Genomic DNA, 23086 nt, shown 5'->3' on the forward strand with positions numbered 1-23086 from the left:
AGATTTTTAGAAATATTGAGGATCTGTTAGTATCAAATAGAGTGACTAAAAAATAATTTTGGTTTAGATTTAGTTAGCACAGAAATGGGGATGATTTTCTTGGTTGACTTATTAATTAACTTTGGAATATACTCCCAAAGAGGAATTTGGAAATATTTTGAATAGTGGCAGTAAATACTAGATGAATGTTGGTTAAGTGCATCAGAAGGTTGGATAGATGGAGGTGAATAAATAAGTAAGTGGTAGCCTCCCAAGGTAACTATTTTAAAGAAGATTGTAACCACACTGACTTTAATATGTAGATAAATTCTGGCTCTGTTTGTTAACAGTTCATTACAAGATGGTTTATGATTAAGTTCCCAAATGAGTTTTATAGACAGTAATTGCTTTAGGAGTTCAGAGAATGGAGAAATGAATATTGGCTTAGGTTTGGGGAGAGGATTTACATGTCCAAAACTTTAGCTGGACATTTGAAAAGATTCCTTAGAGATCTCAGGAGAGGAGCTAAACTGCTCCAAATTTCTCTTGCAGCCCTAGAATGAACCTAGAGTCTGAATCTATTTTTGTTTGAATGCTTTCTGCCTATTTCATTTTAGCTACTCCTAAAGGTTCGTTCCTTTTCAGATTCACCTTTACTGGGTAGATTTTGAGCTCCCTGGAACAGCTTGTGAGGGGATGGGGTCTGTTCTCAGCTGTATCTAGTAAAACTTAGTTTTTCCTTTTTTTTGAGCCTGTGTACCCCACAAATGACTTGGTCTCTGTGAGTGAAGAGAATGAGTCAACTTGGCTCTGTCATCCTGGCATTTTCCTGAATGCTTTTCTCAGCGCTGCTTTCTGAATTACAGAATAGAAGAAACAAGAAAATTGAGGGCATATATCCAGTAGACACATGTTTGTTGAATAAATGAATGAATGAGAGTGTCTGAGATAATTCATCTGAACTGTCTATACATTTTGTTTGTTTCAGTTTATTCATAACCTGCCTTTTCCTACAAGGATTTAATGAGGCTGACAGAAATATGTTCGCCATAAATGAATTGAAATAATTGAAGTCTAGTTGACGAGAAAAGGAAAGAATGTAAGACTTAATGATAAGTCTTAATGATAATGGATGTTAGAGAACTAGGAATAAAGTGGAATATAAGCAGATGGAGAAGAAATGGTGTTATTTGATGGAAAATATGATTCTAAAAGAAAAAAAAGTTATTGATATGTGACAGGTTATGGTTAAAGGGAAGCAAGAGAAGATTGAAAGTAGAGGATTATTTGAAATGGCTGATTTTGGGAGGAAGATGATAAGACTTTGAACAATGAGAGTTTCAAAAGTTTGAAATGTAGTGGAAATTATGATGTTGATTTATAACTGAAGTTTCAGAAAGTAATGGGGTGAGTTTTCTTTAGTCAACAGATAATGCACATTTGTTATGTGCAAAAGCATTGTTAGATAAAATCAGGGATAAATCCTTTGGGATTTAATTCTAATAGAGGGGGCTAGACTTGAGCACAGATGACTACACACTATGATCACAAATGTATTAGGAGAAAAGTACCAAATGTTACTAAAGTTAAAAGGTGGAAAAAACATTTGATTAAGGGAAAGCCTGGGACTGCATTTAATAGCATAGAAGTGACATTTTAGCTAGTCTTTGAAGGGATAAATAGGATTCTGACTGGCAGAAATTACTAGAAAGAACATTCCAACCTGAGGAATTAACAGAAGCAAAAACGTGGCGGTGAGAAGTGAAGGAGATGTGGAGAAGAGTGAGTTGGTTTTAGTTTTTTTTTTTTTTTCACTGTGGTCCACAGTGAGGAAAATGTTTCACATCCTCACCTAATATATGCATGTATGAATGTGTGCATATTTAGAACACAAAATTTCAATAACAGTAACTGTCCTTACCATGTTGGATGCACTGTATGTTTTCTGTTGTTCTCTTTGACTAAAAAGAAAAAAGATGGCTGTCACTACTAAACTGATTTCATGATGAATTAATTGATCATAACCTGTAATTTGTAATGAAGAGTTCATGAGTATGGCATAAGGTAGGAAGGCTCAGTTGGGGTTGAGTTGAAAATGGATGGCCTTGAAAGCTAAGCCAAGTAGTTTGTATTTGATATGACATAGTGTTGTGCTTGTTAAGCAAATAAGCTAGGTTTTAGTCTTGGCCTTTCTGTTTACCTCCACTATGGTTGTGGAGAGAATTACTTCCTTTCTGAGACCCAGTTTTCTCATCAGGAAATTGATAATCATTACACCTTGTGGCAAGGGTTATTGTGAGGGTTTGAAGATTAAGGTAGGTTAATCTAGGATTTAAAGCATGCTAACATATATCATTAGTGTACAGCTATTGAACTTTTTTGAGTAGAGAAGTGAATAAAGGACTGTATATTAGATATCTTAATCTGATAATAGCTATACCACACAAGATAGATTGGGGACAGTGTGGTGGCAGAGTATGACTGGAGGTGAGGAAAGCCTAGTTTGGAGGCTACAGGAGAAACTAAGAAGGGCTTGAATTAGTTTGATAACAGGTGGATTATAAATGAGGGTGTGAGATGTGATTGGATGGAGAGAAAAGGGAAGATGACTAGGAAATTAGAGTTGGGGAAAGATGTAAAAGGCAGCAACTGCAGTTGGATTACATCTTTGGATAGTTTGGTGGGGTACATTGGAATACATACAGTTTCTTGCATGAGTAGGTTCTCAGTTGTTTGTTGAATGATTAAATAGGTAAGCCGAGGAATGAACTGTGAGTAAAGACAGTGATAGATGGGTTTGAGAAGGAGGGGTTAGATTGGAGGGTGCTTTTGATGGTCTGCCAGGATTTACTCAGTCAGGAAATATTTTTATATACTTACTGTGGGCAAGGTTCTATGGTAGGCTGTGTGAAGGATACACATTTATATATGACATAAACATGTTCATATTCTTCAAGAGTTTGTCCTGGAACAGAATTGTGTACACATCTGTCTGTGACAGAAGTACTATGGCAGGTTCAACTTTGTGAAGAATTGGTACATAGTTTAGAGCTTGAAGGGTAAATAAGATTATAGTAGGCATGATGGTGAGGGTTGGCACTCCAGAAAGAAGTGATATGACTGATAGAAAAATTCTGGATATATTAAGTAATTGGTGGTCTATATGAACTGGAATTTAGGGTTCATGTTGATGAATGGAGGAAAATAAAGTTAAGTAAATATCTAAATATCCAGGCTGAAGTGGTTCTTAAAAATTTGTTGAGAAATGACTTATATAGAATGCTCAAATCTTAAGAGTACAGTTTAATTTTTCCTCTTAGGTTTACATTTATGTAATCATCACCCAGTTCAATATAAACATTCTCAACATCCCAGAAGGTTTCCTCATGTGTCTCCTCTAAGTTTATGCCGCCTTCAACCAAAAGTAATTACTATACTAACCTCTGTCACACAGAGTAGGTTTGTATGTTTTCATATTAGGGGAATCATACTTCTGTATCTGGTTTCCTGTGCTCACCATATGACTGTGAGATTCATTCTTTTTCATTGCTCTGTGGGGTTCATTATGTGAATATACCAGTGTGTTTATCCATTCCATAATTATTGAAAATTTGAGTAGTTTCTATTTTTTGGAAATATAGAGAGATTTAACTTGACTCAGTATGTAATGGAGAACCATTGATTTTTGAGTGGGTTTAAGAGTGTTAATCTGGTGACCTGTTTGTTTGTTTCTGTTTTTTTGCAATGAAGAGACCCTAGTAACTAGAAGACAAAGAAGGCTGTGACAGAAGTGTGAAGTATTGAGAGTCAAAGTTGGGATGGTGGTAATGGAGTAAAAGAAAGGGAGCCATGTAAGAAATAATTGAAAGAAAGAATTGAAGGGCTTGATGGCAAAAGGGCTTCTGGGAAACGGTGGAGAAAAAGAAAAGGGGAACTCCAGGGTTTTTAATTTGGGTGACTGTAAGCATGGTGGTGTCGTTAAAAGAAATTATTATATCCCTTAGCAGAACCATGTTGGTGGGGAAGAATGGCTACTTTGGTTTTAAGACACATTGACCAGTGTGTGAGGCACCAGTGGAAGTATCCAAAGGGTATTGTCTAGCTAGAGTTAAAAATACTGCTCCAGCTGAGAAGAGTTCCAGTGGAGATTTGGGAATATGTATGTACAGTTGATAATTGAAGCTACTAACTCTGTGTTTGATAGGGTGTTGATGGCTATAAAACTATCTGGACTAATGATTGAAATGTAATTTGAAACAATCATTGAAGAATTTAGTTTAAAAGCAATAATTATGTATTCTAATTCCTCAGGAATAGAGTAGATTGTAGCAGAAGGTAATGGTTTAAAGATCATTTTGGGGAGCTGGGGGAAGGTATCCATAAGAGGAGAGAAATGTAGAAACAGCAGTAAGGGATGAAACCCTAAGAGGCAGAGAACTAGAGAGAGCTCCTGGACAGAACTTGGGAAAAGACCCATTCTTTGGGCTAAAAAGAGGACTAGTAGTCGTTGGAGACAGAAGAAGCAACCAGAGAGACCGGAGTAGAATTCCGTGTTGTGTGTGCATGCGTGAATGTTCAGTCGCTTTAGTTGTGTCTGACTCTTTTTTACCCTATGGACTGTTGTCTGCCAGGCTCCTCTGTCCATGGGATTCTCCAGGAAAGAATACTGGAGTGGGTAGCCATTCCCTTCTCCAGGGGATCGTCCAGACCCAGGGATCAAACCCACGCCTCTTCATGTCTCTTGCAAACCTCTTCTTGTCTCCTGCATTGGCAAGCTGATTCTTTACCACTAGCTCCACCTAGGAAGCCCCAGAATCCTATGATACAGTGATTTAAATCAAAGGAGGTAGTTCAAGTGTCATTGTCAAAAGAATAAGAACTTGGGTGGTGAGCCATAGGATTTGGTACATGGAATTTTTTTGGTCTTCAAGAGAGTAGTTTGGAGACCAGGGTCCAGAGGGTTAAAGGACTGAGTGAGTTGGGAGAATATGGAAGCATCAGCTATAGGAATTGTCTTAAGTTTATTTTAAGAAGGAGGAACAACTCTTCTTCCAAAACTGAAGGCATGAAGTAACAGATGGATGAAAAGATACAGCATTTTAGAAGCTATAAAGAGGATTTGATTACAGGTGGAGAAATTGTGATCTGAGAGAATTTTATGGAAGAGATTACTTGATGAGATTAAGGATTTAAATATGAAAATGATTTGGATTAGTCAATGAGATGGAGAGTTGTATTTAGAATAAGTCAGTTGTAGAAGATTTCGTAGCTTTCTGGTGATGCTTAACACCCAGTGTGTGGGTGTGGAAAAAACAGATGGTGAAGATTGTCTTTCCTTGGGGAAATGCATGGTGAATGTAATGGGAAGTCATGATATTCTGGAGAGGGCAGTATTAAAATGGTTGATGGACAGATTTAAATTGTGTAGGGAGATAAGTGAAGCCAGAAGGAGGTGAAGAGCGAGTGTAGACCTAGAAGATAAAGTAGTTGTGGTTAAAAAGTCTCTAAAGTTATAGTCCTAGTGGCACTGCAGTTCCAAATGATGACCTGTTTTCAGTATATATGTGTAAGTGGCTGAAGTGCAGATGCAGGTTTTAGGAGTTGAGGAAGGTCACAGTGTAGTGTGCAGAAAGGTCTTCAACACCTTGGTCACTGAGAATAGTAGCTGAATGTGGCACAAAGTAGGACTGAAGTCTTTGTGGGGAGCGAGGTGGGAGGCATTCTGGAGCTTGGTAGATGCTGCAGATAGAATGGTTTAAGTGAGTAATGTGAACTGCAAAGAGATTTTTTAGTGATAGACCAATGGGAGTGGCCTTAGGGAACAAAAAGCAATTGGTGCTTTTATCAAGCTGAAGGAGTGGAAGAATGGATAGCTAAGTTCTGTGAAGTAGGTTGTCCGAGAAAAGCCAAACTTGAGATAAGATGAGGGGCTAACCGGATAAGAGATGGTAGTGATCTGAATTGTTGTAGCATAAGGATGGAGATAAAAAGATGGATTTGTTACATGCACTCCTTCTTGAAGTTTTTTATAAATAAATTATGCTTGCAAAATCGTAACCATTCATGTGTAGTATACTGAGATAAATTCAGCTGAGAGATATTTGTGGATTAGAAAGGAGACAAAGGGGAAAAAAAGCTGAGGTGGAGGTTACTTATATGAAAGTCAAAAGACATGGAGTAATTTATTGACAATAGAACATGGACAAGCTGATAGAAGCTAGTAAATGGATAGAAATGAATGAAGAGATTGGAGTTGACCCTCTATCAGTCTAGAGAGGTGGGATGGGGAGGGACATGGGAGGGAGGTTCAAAAGGGAGGGAATAGATGTATACATACCTATGGCTGATTCATGTTGAGGTTTGACAGAAAACAACAAAATCCTGTAAAGCAATTATCCTTCAAATAAAAAATAAAAAAAGAGAGAGATCAGAGTTGACCTGAATAGGAATAAGTAAGATGAAGAAGACAGTGAGTAGCTTGTAATAGAGAAAATATGAGAAAAAATAATTCCACCTAGGAAACAAAGCCAGAACCCTATTCCTTCTCTGTGCATGTAAGGACAGTCCTTGCTATCTGTGATGTTATTATAAAGGTGATAGATACTATGTCATGTATAATTGTTTTTTAAAAGATAATGAATGATAGAGACATTGAGATTTTTGATCTCTGCTTGAGTGCCTCAAAAACCACAATTCTGCAAAAATTGTGTGGTGATAATTTGTATATGTAAAGAGGTTCAGGTATAAAATGGAAAACATGGGGTGGGTGGTAAAAGGAAGTGTCCTAAGGGATCTAAAGTGGCTCTGTAGTTTCTTTTTCTTGTCTGTGACTTTTATCTGATATATTTCTTAGTGTGTTTAGGAAGTTGGTCTGCTCTGTCTTCTCGTTTCATTTATTATCTGAAAAAATACTTTTACGTAACTTTTTATTTTAGAGTATAGCCCATTAACAAAGGTGTGATAGTTTCAGGTGCAAAGCAACACGACTCAGCCATACAAGAGAGAGCATATAAATACATGGTTCTAAATATGGTTTCCTATTTTATTTCTAATTATTTATCATTTATTGAACATTTCTAGAGGAGCTGTGTTGCCAATTCCAAAACCAAAATATAGCTAAAACTGAACCATTGCTTCCTTTTTTGTTTTGTTGTAAATCTTCAGCATTATCACCTCAGGGCTTGAAACCTTCATCATCTTCCATGCTGTAGCCCATGGTGTTGCAAAGAGATGGACACAACTGAGTGACTGAACAAGACCTAGACCAGGCCTTCAATGTTTTGGCTTGCATCTTTGCTCTTAAACTTTTGCTTGTCCTTTTATACAGTAGAATTGATTTTTGTCAGACTTTGTCTTCTGTTAACATTTCCCTTGTACTATCAAAGACTTGACTCTCAAGTGCTTACCTAACTGTGCTTTTAGAGATTCTCCATTAGTATCTTGCTGTGGTCCCAGTAATTGGCATCTTAAACCATTAAGGGAAAAATGCTGTATGCTTCAAATCCTTACTATTTGCATTATATTCTTCACATGGTTAATGAACTCTTTCATCTTTCAGTCTCTGAGCAAAGAATACTTCCTGACCCTCCCTGTTCAGATCAGGGTTTTTGATGTTCCTTTGCGTTTCATGAAGAGAGAGCGTGTTTATTTATTTACTTAACTTTTTATTTTATATTGGAGTATAGCCGATTAACAAAGTTGTGATAGTTTCAGGTGCACAGCAGTGCAACTCAGCCAGACAAGAGAGAGCTTATTTAGTGGCAGTGAGAAAAATATGACAAATATAGTGTTGGTTTGAAATATAGTATTGGTTTTCCATCCTAGTGCAGCTTTGCCTCAGAATTAGTTTCAGAATCTAGCTCTGGGTCATTCAGCCTTTTTCTCTTATTTCTACATTTAGTAAGTCACCAAATCTAATAATGAAGAACCTATGGAGACCACCCAGAGCTTTGAAGGCCTAAGATGGCCCAAGGATATCACTTGTTCAATTCACAACTTTACTATAATCTGCCAATGGTCTAGAATTGTTTCTAGGACCTGCCTTAGACATCACTGGGCCTTGGCGAGTGGGGGTTTGTTCTGAGTCTTTGAGTGGATTGTATGGGTTAGACCAATGATGGATGTCTTAAGGTGTTAGGAATGGTTATAGTAGAAATGGAGACAATATGTTTTAAAGTGATAAATTAATTTAACATAGATAAATGACTTCACAAGATAGGGCTTGGATACCTGAAAATCTTGGTTCCTGTGAAGGAGTTTTCCTTGTAAATTTGAGAGGATCCAATATATAAGGGATTAGAATGAAATACACAGTTGCTGTTTTGCAGGGTGCCCTGTATACTTGTCAACACATACATACACACCTGCATATGTAGATACATATAATGATAGAGATAATGTGTTAATTTCATTAGGTTCTATAATTGGAGTCTTTGGGGAAATAAATATGGTGAGTGATTCAAATGAATTGGTAGAGAGTAGTTGGAAAGATAGTTATTAGGGGTATGTTTAGGAAGTAGATTTTTCAGTGACTTTGGTGGCCTGTCTGGGCACAGTTTCACAAAATTTGAGGGCCATTTGGGGCAAATTTGTGTGTTAAGTTGGGGGATGTTAGCTTTGAGGGATTGTAGGATCAAACAAAAAATGCAGTGCCTGAGAAAGTTATTTATGAATTGATTTGGTAGATGTTGATAAAAATTAAAGAAGGTATTTGTGGAGAAGTTTGTGTAGGTAAGTGGGAGATGTAATGGAAGGGATTTAGGAGAAAGCTTGTTATTACTAGAAAAGTAAATTACAAAAGGGTAAAATTGAAAAGACGGTTTAGGGAAGATAATTCTTTTGAGAAAACGCAGCTCATAGGTTGAAAACAGGAAGGCAAGGGAGAAGTAAAAGGAGTAAACTAGATGTGGAAGAGTTAAAAGGAAGGATTAAAGAAGAGGTTACTGGAAAAGATTTATTGTAAGGAATGTTGTGTTAAATACTACTTTTGATAGTGGTTCGGTGGGGAGGGGGACTTTTACCAACGATAATTCAGTGTAATAGTTTTATTTCTTAAGAAACCCGGGAAGCCAGGAGCCCTCCTAGCCCTCCTGTTGGGAGCCCAGGCTCGCCCGCGCGGGATTTCGCCGGAGCTCGGCTCAGCGGCAGGCGGAGCTCCGCGCATGGTGGGCCCGGAGCCGCCGCAGCTGCCTGCGAGCGCGGCCGAGCGGAGTTGAGGCGGGCTGGGCCGGTGGGACTCTGGCCTCGGGGATCCGCGCACCCTCGGGCCCTCGGGGGGCGCTCCAGCGAGCGAGCAGGCCCGGGGCGGCGCGGTGGGGGCCGGGAGGAGGGGCTTCCCTGAGCGCCCGAGCAAACTCCGCACGCGGCTCGCACGGCTTCCTTTTGTTGTGTGTACGGGAGTGAGAGTGCGCGCGCGTGCGTGAGTGCGCCCGTGGGCAGGGAGGCGGCGGAGGGGGGCCGAGAAGCCGGGGCTTTTCCTGCTGGGGTGGCTGGCGCGCCCGGGCCTCGGCGGGCGGTGGGGCCTTGCAGACACCCGTCTTCCGGGTCGGGGCCCGCGGCGCAGTGCGGGCCCCTTCCCCCAGCGAGATGGCAAACTTTGTGAGTGACTTCTCGGCGGCTAACAAGTGTCTCCCTGACAGCGGGGGCCGACGAACGTTAATTGACACCCTCCTTTCGGTCCTAACCCTGTGTTGTTTTTTTTTACAAATCTTATATTGTACTGTATTGTGTTTACAGTTTTACGGTGTGCGAAAAGGTCAGACGGGTAACTTGGGTCTGCTAGACACTTTTTTTTACTTGGTATCAAGAGCAGAAAAATGTACGCTTGTATCTATCCGTATATTGGTCGCGCTACTAAAACCTGCATGTTTAGTGGTAAGAACAGTCCTAAAGGCCTTTCCAGAATTAGGCTGTAGGGCACACTTTGTCTCTCCAGACTTCGTAAAGCACTTTTTACAGTGCCAGGAAAGAATTACTTGTGTCGGAGACTAGATAAAAGTTAGGAAATGAAAAAGTTAAAGCTCTTCCCAAGAGCTTGCGTTAAAAACAGCTTTTTTTGTTTGTTTTACACAAGTTATGATTGGTGTAGTTTGCATATAGAGTTTTACACGGTTGGGCATGGTGTGATTTTAAAAAGAGCGTTTCTTACTAATTTTACAAAGGGCAATGATAAAGGCACCACACAGTTTTGAAATTTCAAGTATGTTGAATGTTGCTATAAATAAAATCCTATTCAGATTTTTAGATTTAAGAAATCTAAAAATACGTTTGCAGTTGTCCTTTGGGTGCAGGAAGAAGTCCTAGGTTTCTCAGTGCTTGTTTCTGGGCAGATTTTCAGTATTGTCAGCGTGATATGTGTGTAGAACCTTAACCTGAGTGAATAATTTGCTTGAGATTACCAGTCTGTTTGCAGCTGGGAATAGACTCTGGGTCTCTTATTCCCAGTCTGGTGACCTATCCAAGAATAGACGAAGGAAACTGGGTATTTGTCTGTTTGGTGGAAAATATGGCCGAGTTGATTTTATACTAAGTATTAAAGAGCCAGAAAGGGAGTGTGTGAACGTTTAATCTCTGTAGCGCTTAGATGTATGTAGTTTCTCCATTCTTTAAGTACATAAAGGATTTGAGGATATTCCTGTTGCTTTTCATGGCATTTGTAGCATATTTACATTTGATTAAAACATAGATACTTACTATATTTAACTGTGGGGGATGTGTTTTTCAAGTGGGTGTTCTCAGTGGTTGAAGAATAGTTGGTAACTTGAGGATGGTTAGCCTCATAAATGCTAGGGAGAAGAGGAAATATGTTAATTTCATTAATTTCTGAGTAACAAAATCTTCAGCAGTCTTTATTGAAGATGCTTACAAAGGTCCTGATGGAATACCTGTGAATTTTCTCCTCAGCTTTCTGTATTGCTATTTTCATTATAATTGCTAGCTATGATTTGTTTTGTTCATCCCTAGCCTTTCCTTATACTTTTCCTCCTGTGTCACAGAAACATTCTCTCTTCTTCCTGCTTCTCATGTCCAAAGAACCCTGGAAAATTTTAATCTTAATACAGTTCTCCATGAGAGATGGTTTTGGCAATGTCTGAAGACATTTTTGGTTGACATGCTGGGGGATTCTGTTGTTATCTAGTGGGTAGATACTAAACATCCTACAACGCATATAATAACCCCCACAACAAAGAATTATCCAGTGTAGTGTCAGTAGTGTTGATGTTGAGAAGCCCTGATTTAATTATTGTGGATGATATTCTACTTATAATTTGTCATGTAATTGGTATCTCTATATCACATCTGTTATAAATTTTTTCTTAGAGTTGTCATTAGAATGATCATGGGTCAGAGGTTATGAAGTATATTTTAGAGCACCAGTTAATAGGGTTTTGGAGCTGAAAGATTAACAAGTATGACTCTGAGTATGTGGATAAGGAAACAGTTTCAGAGAGATTGTGACTTACCCAAGGTCCTACAGATACGAAGAGCTCAGGTCTTGTTATTTCTAATATAATTTAATTTTAATTTACTTAATTAAAATTAATTTTAATTATTACTGAGGGAAATGGTATTTTATAATGTTTCGTTGATAAATTTAAATAATTAAAATTTTTAAAACTGCATCATGAGAATCTCAATATTCACTAAATCATTGTTACTTTTTCATATTCCCACGTTGTTGAATTCTTCAGCATGGTTTTGTTAACCGTTGTAAACTTTTCAGCATCTTCTTTTTAAAAAAAAAATTTGAAAAATTAAAAAAGGCCACATACAATTTAAAAACAATTTGGAGTTAATTAGGATATCGTTGGCAGTATTGCAGATGCAAATTGATCTGTTGAAGGACTTTTGGTATAGTCAGTATTTTGCCATTAATGATAAAGTGATTACGTACATTCATGTACAGGGGTTTTTTGGTTTTTTTTTTTAGACTGAGGCATGCAGGATATTAGTTCCCTGACCAGGGAGTAAGCCAACTAGAATTGTTAAAATGTCCTAGGGTGTCTTGAATTTAGACATTTGTTTTATGAGGATTGTACTATAATGATCAGTTATTGTACTGATTGTAAATCTATTTTAGCAAAATTCTTTCAGTTAATTTTAGAAAAAGATACTGGAATTTTCAGGTGAAATGCAATTGGATGAAATATAAATTGGATATTTAGATTTAAATTGGGTATTTCAAATTAAGTGCTGTATTGTTGGAGGAAGAAATATGGAGTTCTTTTTAAGTTAAAAAATGTTTTCTGTGGTGCTGCTTTTTAAAAAATGAGAAAAACAAGTGGGACAGAAGACCAATATGAACAAAGATTTTAAAAGAATTGTTTTATTTAAAAAATTTATTTTACAGAAAAATTTTGAATGTTTTTAGCAAAAAGAATAAAATCACTAACTGGAATACACTGCTGTTAATGTTTTGATATATGGCATCTTATATTTTCGTTAACCATTTATTATGAAAAATTTAAAAAGATAAAAAATGCAGCATTCTTATGAACTGCTGTATGCCAGTGACTAGCCTCAACAGTTAGCAATTAATGGACAGTCTTATTTCATCTGTGCTTCTGCACCCTGTCTCTCAACTCATGTAATTTTTAAAAATACTTTAATTTAAAATAATTATAAACTCATAGAAAGTTGCAAATAATGGAGTCCTGTGTATCTTTTACCCAGCTTCCCCCCAGTGATGACATCTTATAAAGGTCTAATAAGACATCGAAATTAGGAAATTGACATTGGTATTAATACATTACTGTTATAGAAATTGCCAAACGTAATCAGTTCTCAGCATTTTAAAAAAGTTAGTTATTTAGGATAATTGCTTTACAATGTTGAATTGGTTTCTGCCATACATCAGCATGAATCAGCCATAGGTATACATATGTCCCCTCCCTCTTAAGGCTCCCTCCCACCTCCCACCCCATCTCACCTCTCTTGGTTGTCACAAAGCACCAGGTTGAGCTCCCTGTGTCATATAGCAAGTTCCCACTGGCTGTCTTATCTCACCATTTTTTAATCCTAATTCGTTTGTGGATTTATAGTTCTTTGTGATTTTCTCTTATATATAACTTGATGAAGCTGCCACAACAGTGAAGTTACAGAACTATTCCATTACCCCAAAGAAAATCCCTTTTGCTACCCTTTATATTGGCATCCTACCCCAAAACCCCTCCCTGTCCCCTGGTGACCTGTTTTCCACCTCTATAGTTTTGTCATTTCAAGAATGGTTTATAATGATATATTAATACATTTTTTAACCATTAATCTGTTGAAGGACTTTTGGTATAGTCAATATTTTGCTATTAATGATAAAGTGATTATGTACATTCATATACGGGGTTTTTTTTTTTTTAGACTGAGGCATGCAGGGTGTTAGTTCCTTGCCCAGGGAGTAAGCCTTTGCCCCCTGCATTGGGAGCATGGAGTCTTAACCACTGGAGCACCAAGGAAGTCCCCATATATAGGATTTTATTTATATACAGTAATCTGAGATAAATGCCCAAGAGTGAGCTTCTTGGGTTGAATTGGAAAGGATGTGGCTCAGTGGTTAAAAAATTTGCCTGGAATGCAGGAGACACAGGAGATGATGGTTCGATCCCTGGGTTGGGTGCCCAGGAGAAGGAAGTGGCAACACTCCAGTATTCTTGCCTGGGAAATCCCATGGACTGAGCTACATGGGATCCCATGGCGGGCTATAGCCCATGGGGTTGCAGAGAGTCGGACACGACTCACTGAGCATGCATACACTTGCATGCTTTAGTTTTATAAGAAATTTCCAAACTGTTTTTTCAGTGTGGTGTACCATATTACATTACATATTACATTCCTACCAGCAGTGTATGAGACATTTTCTGCATCCTTGTCAGTGTTCATCAATATTGTTATTTTTTATTTTAGCTGTTTTAATGGGTGTATAGTGATATTTTACTGTAGATTTAATTTGCATTCTCTAATGGCTAGTGATATTAAACACCTTTGTATGTACTTGCTTGTCTGTTCATATCTTTTCATTTTTTAATCTTTTTTTTAAACATTTTTGAGCTTCAAGAGTTCTTTGTATATTCCATATATAAGACCTTTGTCAGATATATGGTTTGCAGAGATTTCTACAGCTTGAGAGGTCTTTCACAGGTCACATTTTCAGGAAAAAAGAAAATTTATTGAAGTATAGTTGTGTTACAATGTCGTGTTAATTTCTGCTGTATCGCAAAGTGGCTCAGTTATATATTCTTTTTCATATTCTTTTCCATTATGGTTTATCACAGGATATTGAATATCCCTGGGCTAGACTGTAGGACTTTGTCTTGTTTATCCATCCTATATATACTGGTTGTTAGTAGCTCAGTCATGTCCAACTCTTTGTGATCCCAGGGACTGTAGCTTGCCAGGCTTCTCTGTCCTTGGAATTTTCCAGGCAAGAATACTGGAGTGGGTAGCCATTTCCTTCTCCAGGGGATCTTCCTGACCCAGGGATTGAACCTGAGTCTCCCACATTGCCGGCAGATTCTTTACTATCTTGAGCTACCAGGGAAGCCCATATACTGGTTTGCATCTGCTAATCCAAAACTCCCAATCCATCACTCCTCCACCTTCACCTCCTGTTGGAACCCACAAGTCTTTTCTCTACATCTGTGAGTGGGTCTGTTTCTGTTAAGTAGATCTGTTCATTTGTGTTGTATTTTAGATTCCATGTATAAGTGATATTATATGGTATTTGTCTTTCTCTTTCTGACTTAATATAATAATCTCTAGGTTCATCCATGTTACTGCAATTGGTGTTATTTCATTCCTTTTTTCTGGCTTAGTAGTATTCCATTGTGTAACTATGGGCTTCCCTGGTAGCTCAGCTGGTAAAAAATCCACCAGCAATGCAGGAGGCCTGGATTCGATCCCTGGGTTGGAAAGATCCACCAGAGAAGGGATAGTTACCTGCTCCAGTATTCTGGCCTGAAGAATTCCATGGGCTGTTTCGTCCATTGGGTGGCAAAGAGTTGAACACGATTTAGTGACTTTCACTTTCACTTTTCATCCATGTTACTGCAGATGGTGTTATTTCACTCTTTTTTAATGGCCGAGTAGTGTTCCATTGTGTATCTATACCACATCTTCTTTATCCATTTATCTGTTAATGGACATTTAAGTTGCTTCAATGTTTAGGCTGTTGTATATAGTGCTGCTATGAACATAAGGGTGCATTAATCTTTTCAAATTATAATTTTGTCTGGATATATGCTCAGGAGTAGTATTGCTGGATCATATGGTGACTCTGTTTTTAATTCTTTGAGGAAGCTCCATACTGTTTTTCATAATGGGTGCACCAATTTACATTCCCATCAACAGTGTGAGAAGGATCCCTTTTTTCCAACATTTATTTGTATGGTTTTTAATGATGGCCATTCTGACTGGTGTGAAGTGGTACTTCATTGTAGTTTTGACTGCATTTCTCTAATAATTAGCAGTGATGAGCATCGTTTCATAGAATCCCAGGGATGGGGGAGCATGGTGGACTGCCATCTGTGGGGTCCCACAGAGTCTGACACGACTGAAGCAACTTAGCAGCAGCAGCAGCATGTTTTTGATTTTGATGAAGTTTGGTTTATTTATTTGTTTATTTATTTTTACAGAATATGCTTTTGGTGCCAAGCCCAAGAACATTTTCTTAAGGTCTTGAAGACCTAATTTTTATTCTAAAAATTATGTAGTTTTATGTTTATGTTCATCATCCTTTTTGAAATAATTTTTTGTATGTGGTTGTGAAGTTTAGGCCTAGACTTTTATTTGGCATGTGCATGCATGTATGTTCAGTCCCTTCAGCTGCATCTGACTCTTTGTGACCCCCTGGACCACAGCCTGCCAGGCTCCTCTGTCCATGGAATTCTCCAGGCAAGAATACTGGAGTGGGTTGTCATGCCCTCCTCCAGGGGATCTTCTTGACCTAGGGATTGAACTTGCATCTCCTGCATTGCGGATGGATTCTTTACCCATTTGTTCCAGCATTGTTTGTTGAAAAGGCTATCCTTTCTCCTTTGAATTATTTTTTTGCTTTGTCAGTTAATTAATTTTTCTTTACTGGTTATAGAATTATTTAGATTATTGGCTTCATTTTGGTTTAGTTTTGGTTGTGTGATTTTGAGAAATTGTTCCATTTTTTTCTGTGTCCAATTTAAAAGTGTAAAGTTGATTTGTAGTATTCCCATGTTATTAATACTACTTAATATTTATTTATTTGACTGTGCTGGGTCTTAGTTGTGACACACAGGATCTTTGATCTTTGTTGTGGTACGTGGGATCTTTTTGGTGTCGCATGTGGACTGTTAGTTGTGGCATGTGGGATCTAGTTCTGTGACCAGGGATTGAACCCTGGCCCCCTGCATATACAATGTGGCAGCTTAACCACTGGGCCACCAGGGAAGTCTTCCTTATTATCTTTTAAAGCGCTGCAAGATCTTAGTGATAGCCCTGTTTCTATCTTAATATTGGATTTGTGTCTTGTCTCTGTTTTTGTTAGTGATGTTAGAGGAATATAAAATTTTTGCTTCATTGATATTCTCTGTTTTTCTATTTTGAATTTCATTGATTTCTGCTCTTCATTGTTTGCTTTCTGTTGCTTGCTTTGGATTTATATTTTGCTTTTTTTTTTTAAGTTTCTTGTAAGTAATTAGGTTATTGATTTGATACCTTTTCTCTTTTCTAATGTAAGCACTTACTGCTAAAAATTTCCTCCTAACTACTGATTTAGCTGCATCCCACATATTTTAATATGTCATGTTTTTATTTTTATTCATTTTATGTATATATTTAAATTTTTTCTTTGACCCATGGACTTTTTTTTTCCACTTTTTTTTAAAATTTGTTTTCAATTGGAGGAACCCCATGGACTTTTAAAAAGTGTTTGTGTTCAGAAATTTTCCTGTTATCTTTCTGTTATGATTCCTAGTTTGAGTCTATTATTGTTATATAATGTACCTCCTATTTTATTTTGATTCTTTTAGATTTGTTGAGGTTTGTTTTATGGCCCAGGAATCTTCGTGAATATTCCATGGATGTTTGAAAAGAAATATATATTCTGCTGTTGTTGGGTGGACTATTCTATGTATATTAAGCTGACCCTGTTGGTTGGTTGTGTTATTAATATAGCCTCTCTGATGAAAAACAAACAAACAAACCATCCTAGCTTTCCCATTCTTTTTACTTTCAATATATGTTACTGAATTTCTTGTTAGTAGCATATAGTGGGCCGTTTCAGAAATATACTCTTCCAGTCTTTCTTGATTTGTCTGTTTAGACCATCAACATTTAAGGTAATTACTGATAAATATTAACACTTAAATCTGCCTTTTTATTATTTTGTTATTTTCTCTGGTTTTTTGTTTCTCTTTTCTTTCCATCCTGCAGATTAGTAAAACATTTTTTAAGATTCTGTCTTTCATAATTTGTAAAATATTTATTTTTAGTTTTGAGTCTGTTTTGGTATAGATTTTGTAGTGGCTGTTGTAGTTATTACTAGTGTATATGTGACGTTACAGCAGTCTCCTGGTATCAGTATTTTATTGCTTCAATTGTCATGTGGAAACTTCACTTCTCATTTGCCTGTTTTTACCATCTTGACTTTTAAATATAATTGTTTTAAGTATCAGTATAAATTTTGTTTCCATTATTAAGTATGATCTAGAAAACTAAGATGCAGCTGAAGATGAAGAAGCTCTATACAGTCAGCAAAAACAAGACCTGGAGCTGACTGTCGCTCAGGTCATCAACGTCTTATTGCAAAATTCAGGCTCAAACTGAAGAAAGTAGGGAGAGCCACTCGGCCATTCAGTTATGACCTAGATCAAATCCCTTACGATCATACATGCAGTGGAGGTGACAAATGGATTCAAGGGACTAGATCTGGTAGACAGAGTGCCTGAAGAACTATGGACGGAGGTTTGTAACATTGTACAGGAGGTGGTGACCAAAACCATCTGCAAGAAGAAATGCAAGAAGGCAAAGTGGTTGTCTGAGAAGGCCTTACAAATAGCTGAATAAAGAAGAGAAACGAAAGGTAAAGGAGAAAGGGAAAGATACGCCCAACTGAATGCAGAGTTCCTGAGAATAGCAAGGAGAGATAAGAAAGCTTTCCTCGGGGAATAACGCAGAGAAAAAGAGGAAAACAATAGAATGGAAAAGGCTAGAGATCTCTTTAAGAATATTGGAGATACCAAGGGAACATTTCATGCAAAAAGAGGCGTAATAAAGGACAAAAACAGCAAGGACCTAACAGAAGCAGAAGAGATTAAGAAAAGATGACAAGAATACACAGAAGAAGTGTACAAAAAGCTCTTAATGACCCAGATAACCATGATGGTGTGGTCACTCACCTGAGTCCTGGAGTGTGAAGTCAAGTGGACCATGGAAGCATTACTATAAACAAAACTAGTGGAGATGATGAAATTCCAGCTGAACTATTTCAGATCCTAAAAGATGATGCTGTTAAAATGTCGCACTCAATATGTCAGCAAATTTGGAAAACTCAGCAGTGGCGAGAGGACTGGAAAAGGTCAGTTTACATTCCAGTCACTAAGGACTGTGCTAAAGAATGTTCAAATTACTGTACAGTTGCACTCATTTTACATGCTAGCAAGATTATGCACAAAACCCTTCAAGTTAGGCTTCAATAGTACACAAGCCAAGAACCTCCACATGTGCAAGCTGGATTTAGAAAAGGCAGAGGAACGAATTGCAGAGATCGAATTGCTAACATCTGCTGCATCATAGAAAAAGCAAAGAAATTCCAAAAAAAATCTACTCTGTCTCATTGACTATGCTAAAACCTTTGATTGTGTGGATTACAACAAACTGTGGAATATTCTTAAAGAGACTGAAATACCAGACTACCTTACCTGTCTCCTGAGACACCTGTATGCAGGACAAGAAGCAACAGTTAGAACTGGACATGGAACAGCTGACAGGTTCAATATTGAGAAAGGAGTACATCAAAGCAGTATATTGTCACCTTGCTCATTTAACTTATATGCAGAGTAGATCATATGAAATACCAGACTGGATGACTCACAAGCTGAAGTCAACATTGCTGGGACAAATATAAAAAACCTCAGATATGCAGATGATACCACTTTAATGGCAGAAAGTGAAGAGGAACTAAAGAGCCTTTTGGTGAAGGTGAAAGAGGAGAGTGAAAAAGATGGGTTAAAACTCAACACTCAAAAAATGAAGATCATGGCATCCAGTCCCATCACTTCATGGCAAATAGATGGGGAAAAAATGGAAACAGTGTCAGATTTCATTTTCTTGGGCTCCAAAATCAGTGTGGATGGTGGTTGCAGCCATGAAATTGAAAGATGCTTGCTCCTTGGAAGAATCGCTATGACAAACCTAGACAATGTATTAAAAAGCAGAGATAACCACTTTGCTGACGAATGGAGAGTTGGACCATAAAGAAGGCTGAGAGCCAGAGAATTGATGCTTTTGAACTGTGGTATTGGAGAAGACTTGAGAGTCCCTGGGACTGCAAGGAGATCAAACCAGCCATCCTAAAGGAAATCAGTGCTGAATATTCATTGGAAGGATTGATGCCGAAGCTGAAGCTCCAATTTTGGCCTCCTAATGCAAAAAGCAGACTCACTGGAAAAACCCTTAATGCTAGGAAAGATTGAGGGAGGGAAGAGAAAGGTATGACAAGATGAGATGGTTGGATGGCATCACTGACTCAATGGACATGAGTTTGAGCAAACTCTGGGAGATACTGAAGAACAAGGAAGCTTGGTGTGCTACAGTTCATGGAGTTGCAGAGAGGACGTGACTTACTGACTGAACAACAACAGAAAATTAATGATGAAAAAGGTAATGTGTTGTGTGTACCTATATTTCTATTTTTCTTGTTCAGAAAATTATCTTCAGCCAGGGATTGGGTTGCTAGTGACATATTCTGTTACTTTTTCTTCTCTTGAAAATGCATTAAAATTTTTTCCGTTTATTCCTTGCTGTGTCTGAATGAATTTCTCTAAAATGTAAATGATGAAATCCTAATGCTCAGCATGATAGTATTGGGAATTAGGTCCTTTGGGATATTTTTAGGTCATGAGGGAGAGCCCATGAGTGGGATTAGGGCTCTTACAAAAGAGGCCCCCAAGAGAGCTCACTTGCCCCTTTTCTGCCATGTAATAATACAGTGAGAAGTCTGTGACTTGGAAGAGGGCCCTCACCTTAACCATGTTGGCACCCTAATCTTTGGATTTCCAGCCCCAGAACTGTGAGAAGTAAATTTCTGTTGTTTATAATAAAGCCACTCATTTTGTCATGTTTTATATGGCAGCCTGAATAGATTTAAGACATTCCTGAGGAGTAGTTTCACTGGGTATAGAATTCTTGGTTAGCAATTCCTTTTTTTTTTTTTTTACGCATTCAAAAAATATTCTGCCGCTTTTTTTAGTCAAGGCTGTATATTGTCACCCTGCTTTATTTAACTTATATGCAGAGTACATCATGAGAAACGCTTGGCTGGATGAAGCACAAGCTGGATTCAAGATTGCGGGGAAAAATGTCAGTAACCTCAGATACGCAGATAACACTACCCTTATGGCAGAAAGTGAAGAAGAACTAAAGAGCCTCTTTATGAAAGTGAAAGAGGAGAGTGAAAAATTTGGCTTAAAACTCAGCATTCAGAAAACTAAGATCATGGCATCTGGTCCCATGACTTCATGGCAAATAGATGGGGAAACAGTGGAAACAGTGGCAGACTTTATTTTTGGGGGCTCCAAAATCACTGCAGATGGTGACTGAAGCCATGAAATTAAAAGACGTTTGCTCCTTGGAAGAAAAGCTATGACCAACCTAGACAGCATATTAAAAAGCAGAGACATTACTTTTCCAACAAAAGTCCGTCTAGACAAAGCTATGGTTTTTCCAGTAGTCATGTATGGATGTGAGCGTTGCACTGTGAAGAAAGCTGAGTGCCGAAGAATTGATGCTTTTGAACTGTGGTATTGGAGAAGACTCTTGAGAGTCCCTTGGACTGCAAGGAGATCCAGCCGGTCCATCCTAAAGGAAATCAGTCATGAATATTCATTGGACGGACTGATGTTGAAGCTGAAACTCTAATACTTGGGCCACCTTGATGCTAAGAACTTTGAAAAGACCCTGATGCTGGGAAAGATTGAGGCGGGAGGAGAAGGGGGCAACAGAGGATGAGATATAGTTGAATGGCTTCACTGACTCAATGGACGTGAGTTTGAGTAAACTCCGGGAGTTGGTGATGGACGGGGAGGCCTGGCATGCTGCAGTCCATGGGGTCACAGAGAGTCGGACGTGACTGAGTGACTGAACTGAGCTGAACTGATGGTTGAGATGAGAAATCTGGTGTCATTGCAGTTGTTGTTCAGTTCTAGGAAATAGTTATTTTTGGCTGCCTTCAAAGGTTTTTCTTTCTTTTTAGTTTTTGAATTTTTAATTATGATGTGTCCAGGTATAAATTTCTTTGGGTTTATCCTGTTTGGGTCTGCTCTGTTTTTTGAATCTGTAAGTTTGTATGTGTCATATTTTTGACATTTTTAGCCATCTTTCCTTTAATATACTTTTACAATCCTTCTCTCCTCTCTGGGACTCCAATGATAAGAATGTTAGATCTCCTGTTGTTGGCCCACAGGTCCTTAAGACTCTGTTAGTTTTCTTTCAGTCTTCTCTTTCCTCTGTTTTTCAGATTGGGTTAATTCTATTTTTCTGTCCTCAAATTCAGTGATTCTCTTTATTATCTCTGTGATTGTATTGAGCCAATCCAGCAACCTTTAAAGTTTTATGTTATAGTAATTTTTAGTTCTGTAATTTCTTTTTGTTTCTTTTTTATAACTTTTGTTTCTTTACTGAGGTTTTCTATTTTTTTCACTTGTTTCAGGAGAATTTAGAATTGATTGCTGAGACATTTTATTATGGTGCTTTAAAGTCTTTTTCAAATAATTGTGTAGCATCTGACGCAGCTCTGTATTGGCCTTGGTTGATTATCTTTTCTCATTCATGTTGGGATTTTCTTTTGTCGTTTTCTGTTGTGTATTATATCAGAAGGCTCTGGGCCCTATTTACATTTTTTATTTTATCACACAGTCATCCCACTTAGATTAAATGTACAGGTCTTTGCCTGCTTTTGTAGGCTTTGGTTTTAATGGCAGTTTAATTTTCAGAGCCTTTGTGGTTGGCTTGGTTTATCTGATGTTGTCCAGACTCCTACTGGCCCTTGCTGATTTTACCTTAGAGAATAGAAGGCATTTCCTCTTATCAGGTTTTTGGGTGTCTCCAGATGGGAGAGAATTGTGGTGGGGTCCTCCTGCTGGTACCTACCCCAAGCCCCCAGTTCTTCCCTGACCCTGTATCTCTGGGTGAGAGAGGAGAGTCTTGGCCCAAACTGAGTTGTTCGTGCTGACTGGGTTCCTAAGTTTTGACCACTTGTCTCTGCATCTCAAGGTAGAAAAAAAGAGTTTCAGATCATACAGGGAAGGAAGAGTTGCTTCCTCTGTCTGGTCTTTGTTGTTGGCTGAGCTTCCGGTTGCCCTCCCTTGCTTGGTGTTGCAGAGAGACCCCTGTTTAGTTTGGGTGAGGAGTATGATTATCTGGTCTACTTTCTGTTGCTGAATTGGTGCTTGGGAAATGCCAGTCTGGGTTGCCTTCTTCTATTGGATGTGGGGACGTAAAGCACTAAGATGCTTTTTTGTTTCTCTGGTCCTGAAGTCCCAAACTGGTTAGCTGCCTTCTTTCCAGTTTTCATAGTTTTCTTTTGGTTGTCACTTTGTGTTATTCCCATGGTTTATACTTGTGCTTAATGTGGAGGGGCAGGGAGAAAGCGAGCTATGCCATCTAGACTGGAGGTTCAAATTCCTTACTTTTTGTGAACCTGCATCATCTCCACCCAGCAGGTTATTTCACCTTTGAAAATAATGGTTTATGGCCATGTGCTTTGTGAACTTTTTGGCACAGTATAAATGTTTGCTTCAATTATAAACCATAGTATTGGACCCTAAGGAAATTTTTGGAACATCAGTAATAATCAGTTCAAGAGAGTACCAGAATAGATGCTTGCTATTTTACTAGGCATGCATCACATAAACAAATTTTGTAATAT

General features: G+C 38.1%; 1 protein-coding gene across 22 annotated transcripts in view; it reads left to right on the forward strand.

Annotated features, from left to right (window-relative positions):
* Window positions 1-23086, forward strand: part of ZNF148 (zinc finger protein 148) — a 135391-nt gene that overhangs the window by 5010 nt on the left and 107295 nt on the right. For 8 of the 22 annotated variants that reach the window (XM_081571688.1, XM_081571681.1, XM_081571693.1 and 5 more), the window contains exon 1: window positions 9352-9576. The exons of 13 other annotated variants lie outside the window; for them this stretch is intronic. The gene's annotated coding sequence lies outside the window, so the exon portion shown is untranslated. Of the gene's footprint in view, window positions 1-9351; window positions 9577-23086 lie in introns of those variants that run through there. One more of the 22 variants, XM_081571697.1, reaches the window with a different exon arrangement.

This window comes from Giraffa tippelskirchi, chromosome 2 (genome assembly GCF_054371585.1).
Source record: "Giraffa tippelskirchi isolate mGirTip1 chromosome 2, T2T-mGirTip1v1.2.pri, whole genome shotgun sequence".
Lineage (NCBI taxonomy): Eukaryota > Metazoa > Chordata > Mammalia > Artiodactyla > Giraffidae > Giraffa > Giraffa tippelskirchi.